Source organism: Chrysochloris asiatica, unplaced genomic scaffold (assembly GCF_000296735.1).
Source record: "Chrysochloris asiatica unplaced genomic scaffold, ChrAsi1.0 scaffold00156, whole genome shotgun sequence".
NCBI classification, from domain to species: domain Eukaryota; kingdom Metazoa; phylum Chordata; class Mammalia; order Afrosoricida; family Chrysochloridae; genus Chrysochloris; species Chrysochloris asiatica.
Genome location: NW_006408674.1, coordinates 1,324,466 through 1,330,188, shown reverse-complemented (window position 1 = coordinate 1,330,188; position 5,723 = coordinate 1,324,466).

Genomic DNA, 5,723 nt, shown 5'->3' with positions numbered 1-5,723 from the left:
AAGAGGTAGCATATGACAAAGAAGGAAGAAGTTCAAGCTGCAATAAAGGCATTGATGAAAAACAGGGCTTCAGAAATTGATGGAATACAATTGAAATCTTTCAACAAACTACTGAAACACTGGAGATCCTCACTCATCCATGCAAGGAAATTTGGAAGCCAGCTACTTGGCCAACCTATTGAAAGAGATCCATATTTGTGCCCATTTGAAAGAGAAGTGTCCCAAACAGAATGCAGAAATCATCAACCAATATCATTAATATGGCATACAAGTAAAATTCTGCTGAAGATAATTCAAAAACAATTGCAATAATACATTGACAGGAGCTGCCATAAATTCAAGCCAGACTCAGAAGACATGGAACGATGCCAGATGAATCTTAGCTAAAAGCAGAGAATACCACAAAGATGTTTATTTGTGCTTTATTTACTAGCAAAGGATTTTGACTGTGTAGGCCATGAAAAGCTATGGATAACATTGCAAAGAATGGGTATTCCAGAACACTTAATTGTTCTCGTGACAAATTTGTACACAGACCAAGGGGATACGGAATAGTTTAAAATCAGGAAAGATGTGTGCCAGAGCTGTATTCTTTCACTATACTTGTTCAGTTAGTATGTTGAGGAAATAATCCAAGAACTTGGATTATATGAAGAAAAATGTGGCATCAGGATTGGAGGAAGATTCATTAATAACCTGCAATATACAGATGATAAACCCTTGCTTGCTTAAAGCAAAGAAGACTTAAACCACTTACTGATGAAGACAAACGACTACAGCATTCAATATGGGCTGCACCAATATAAAGAAAACAAAATCCTCGTCACTGAACTAACAAATAACATCATGATAAATGGAGAAAAGATTGAAGTTGTCAAAAACTTCATTTCTCTTGTGCCCAGAATCAACACTGAGGGAAGCAGCAGTCAAGAAACCACATGATGTATTGCATTCAGTATCTCTGCTGCACAAGACCTCTTTAAATTGTTCAAGAGCAAAGATAGCGGTTTGAGGACTAAGGTGTGCCTGACCCAAGCCATGGTATTTTCAATCACCTCATATGCATGTGAAAGTTGGACAATGAATAAGGAAGATTGTAGAAGAATTGATGCATTTGAGTTATGATATAGTTAAGTGCTGTTGATGCATTTGAGTTATGATATAGTTAAGTTCCCACTCATAGCCATCCAGTATAGGGTTTCTGAAGGATGGCTAGTGAGTAGAAGGAAGTTAAAAGTACCATGGACTGTCAGAAGAAAAACAAATCTGTCTTGGAAGAAGTACCAACTATTGAATGCTCCTTAGAAGCTAGGATGGCAAGACTTCACCTCTCAGACGTTGGACATGTTATCAGAAAGGGCCAGTCCCTAGAGAAGGACATCATGCTTGGTAAAGTGGAGGATCAGCAAAAGAGAGGAAGGCCCCCAACATGATGGACTGACACATACTTTTATCAATTGATGGAGAAAAAACATTTGACAAAAGTCAACATTTCATCAATTCACGATCAAAATCTTTCGGAAAGGAATGTCCTCCACTTGACAGAAAACATCTACAAAAAACCTATAGCTAACAGCATAGTGGTTTTTAAAAAAAAAAAAAAAAACTTGAATAATTTCACCCTTCGCTGGTAACAGAAAGGTTGACAGTTCAAACCCATCCAGTGACTGCAGGGAAAAAAATCTGGTGATCTGCTTCCGTAAAGATTGTTGTAATGTAGATCTTTACAGGAGCAGATCGCCACATCTTTTCTCTCACAGAGCACACCAACCTTTTAGTTAGCAACCAAGCACTTAACCACTGTGTCATCTGGGCTCCTTTATGTAAGGATCGCAGCCTAGAAAAGCCTGTGGGGTGGTTCTACACAGTCACATGTGGTCACTATCAGTCAAAATTGACTTGATGGTCTACATGATTCCATCTGAGCACAATTAAGTGTTCTGGAATTCCCATCCTTCACAATGGTATCCAAAATGTATCATGATCTACACAGCTCAATGCCTTTGCATAGTTAACTAAAGTTCTACTAAGCACTGGCATTAAATTCAACTGGCTTGGGCAAAATAAGGGGAACTCACTGACTATTTTAACTAAAAAGGTGAATTTATGGGTCGGCTCCGACTCGAAGGCACTTAACAACAACAACAACAAGGAACAGCTAGGCCCTGAAGCTGAACCTGGGGATTCGTTTTCAGTGCATTGGGGCAATGAGGAAAGGCACTTCTTCCTTGCCCACGTGTTCAAGAAGTTGTGCAAAGTATAAAGATTGGAAGGATGAGACATAATGAAAAGTTATTCATTAAGTGACTGTCTACTTTGGACACCAATTGTAAGAAGAAATTCCCTGTTTGATATCTCCTTATTTAAAATTGAAAACACTGAAATCAGCAAAATTATAAAAGATTGATTTTAAAATGCCTCTGAAGTCCATTTCTTAAAAGCTTGTCCTTTTAAGACTTAGCTACAAATCTACACCCAAAGAATTGGTATAGGGCCTGGGAACAACTATTCCTCATTCAGTGACTCATTAAAATCTCTCCTCCAAGACATTCCAGAACCATACTGCTCTAGATAAGCCAACTCTCTAAATAACTGAAGATCCATCTCCTCTTTTAAACCCCAAATGTTTTGGACTGAAACCATATCTCAAAAGCCCTATGTATGTCCTTGTTTTATTTCTTTGCTATAGTAATTTTTTTTATTATAAAAAGTGGAAAATACAGATAAGAAAAAAAGAATATTGGATCAAAGTGTGGAGCAGAGCACATATGCCAACCTTTTTCTCACAGTTCTCTAAAAGGATTCAAAAGATCAAATTAGCTGGGCAAGAATTTAATGAAAGGGGTGGTAGAGCTTTGGCATCTTCTTCAATTCTCCCATGTTTATTAGTGTACCCTATCTTTATATATGTAGCATATTTGATCCAATAGGAGAATACGGAAGAGGAAAGAATGCCAAGCTGAGACCCTATGTTCTGGGTTCTAGTTCTAGACAGCCATACATTTTCTGTTTGACCTTGAGCATGTCACTTTTCCAAAGAAGAGATGAATCATTCCTACTCTCACTCCTAAACTTCCTAGCAACTCTGTATCAGTTAAGGTCCCGCAGTGAGCAGATGGTGCATTCCGAGAGATGGATCATTTGAGGACAATGCAGTAAAGGGGTAATTGCAAAAGTTTAGGCTGGGAGTAGGGAAATCACAAGGAATGGTCATGATAGAACAGTGATGCAAGAAAGGAAAAGCAGCCCTGACACCCCTCACCCCCACTCCCCTGGTACCCACCAGCAACCACAGGTAGAAGAAGATAACAAAATAAGGAGACATTAATAAGAAGAATGGAGTCCTGGTGTGGCGCTGTGGGCTAATGCACCAGACTGCAAAGTCATTTGAACTGCAAGGTCGGCAGTTCAAGCTCACCAGCTACTGCTTGAAAACCCTATACAGGGCCACTATGGATCAGAATCGACTCGATGGCAACAACAACAACAAATAAGAAGAAAAGCCTATGAGCTGCAAGAACATCAGAGATGGACATTTTAAACAATAAATACCCCTAGACAGCCACAATCGATATTTACCTCACTGGCTTTCAAAGATGGACCCACTCACCTATCAAGTGTGCTTTCGCTTTCTATTAAACCTACTTTCTCACACTCTTGTTGTCTTGCTCATGTCTTGCATCCCTAACACCTCACCCAAATCTGCGACTCCTTGCTAGAAACCCAGGAGCATTCCCTTGGCACATTTGGTAACAGTCTGAAGCAGCCAAGGCAGGAAGCAGCTACTAGAAGCTAGCAGCCCAGTCTTGTAGAGAAGGCCCCTGGTTGGAGCTGTGACCTTTAGTTCAAGGATACAGCGCCAACTCCCCCTCCTCATTCCCTCCAGGGAAATGCTTGACTTGGGCCAAAGCCAAACAGAAGCCTTTGATGAAGTGGAGACCAGGAGCTGACCAGCCTCCCAAGGCACAGAACAGAGTTGAGGGTGGAGAGTGGAGATCAAGCCTGGAATGGTGGGGGGTGGGGGGGAACCTTTAAGCACTGGTGTTATTCTCCACTCTGTCCCCTGTGCGGATTGAGGGCTTACCTCTGCTGCTCTTAATGTATTGTGAGTCTGGTGCTTGGTTCACTCATCTGTGCATTTGTTGCTCCTAATCCTCTGTGGGCTACAACAGCTCAGCACTCAGCTGCTAAGCAAAAGGTTGGTTGTTCCAACACATCCAGCAGCTGCACTTGAGAAAGACGAGGCAATCTACTCCCATAAATCTTACAGAGGCAGTTCTACTGTCATATGGAGTCTCTACAAGTCAAAATCGACTTACTGAGCTAGGAGGCCTAATAACCAAGTTCACTGGAAGACAGTGTACAATGCAGATACATAGGCGAGTTGGGTTTAGGGGAGAGGCTCTGGGTAAAAGCATAGCTTTGGAGTACAGGAACACTTCAGTTTTTGGTTTGCTTTCTGGTCCTGCTGCTAAGCTCTGGATTTTAGTAAGTCCTTGAGCCACAGAGTAAGACAAGAATCTCAGCTTCCCCCAGCTCACACCCAGACAATCATCTTTGGCCTCTGTGTACAGTTGCCAGCTGCTCTGAGCAGAGATTAGTATTTGAGATTTGTTCCTGAATAACGTAATTAATTAGATTGAGTGACTAGACATGTCTGACTCAATACTTGTGAAAGGATCCCCAGTGATGCAATGGTAAAGCGCTCAACTGCGAACCAAAAGGTCGATGGTTTGAACCAACCACAGGCTCCTCAGAAGAAAAGTCTTGGCAATTTACTCCTGTATGTTTTTAGTCTGTCCACAGAGTAAGAATCAACTCCACACATACCATGTACCAGTGAACAGAGGACAAAGTATGTCCTCTTCCTTAATGTTCCTGGAACAATCACAAAAGTGACTCTGTATAGGAAACAACAAAATGAGAAACAAATTTCAAAATGTAGCAATTCTACAGTCTGAATTAAGACCACATTCTATAAGCACAATATAAGAGAAATAAACAAAAACAAGAAGAAATATACTTAGGAATTCAGAAACTATCCCGTTTAAACTTTCATAACTATGCACTCACAATCAATTAACTTCAGAATATTTTAATATAACTTCAGAATTTTTTAACAGAAAATTTTAACAAAATTTATATAGCAATCCTCTTGTATCTGAAAAATATCTTTATGTAAAGGAAAAATCATAGTCTTAAACATTATTTTTACTAAACAAGAAATAATGAAACTAAAGTTTTCAAGAAATTGAGGAAAACTAACAAAGTAAAAGAAAGCAAGAGAATAAATGTAATAAAGTTGTTGGGACATATTAATGAGCTAAAGAGTAGAATTGACAAGTCAATTGAAAGACAATAATATAGGTAGTCCCTGACTTACAACTATTCAAGTTACTGCCATTTAAGTTTGGGTTAGTTTTGTGTTTTGTTTTGTTTTCTGGTTTTTTGTTTTGGGTACATCTTACTGCTAATAATGAGAGGAAAAGATGATGATTTCTACTCTTGAAAAGATTTAAAAGCCTCAGAAATGCTATACAGGGTCGCTATGAGTCAGAACCGACTTGAAGGTACTTAACAACAACAACAGCATTATTATTGATATGTACTATATATAATGTTCCAATGCCTTATTTGCTGATATTATCATTCTCAAATATTCCCTTGTACATTTCAATGGTATGATTTACTTGTTCAAAACACTGCTATATAGCAGTCTATGA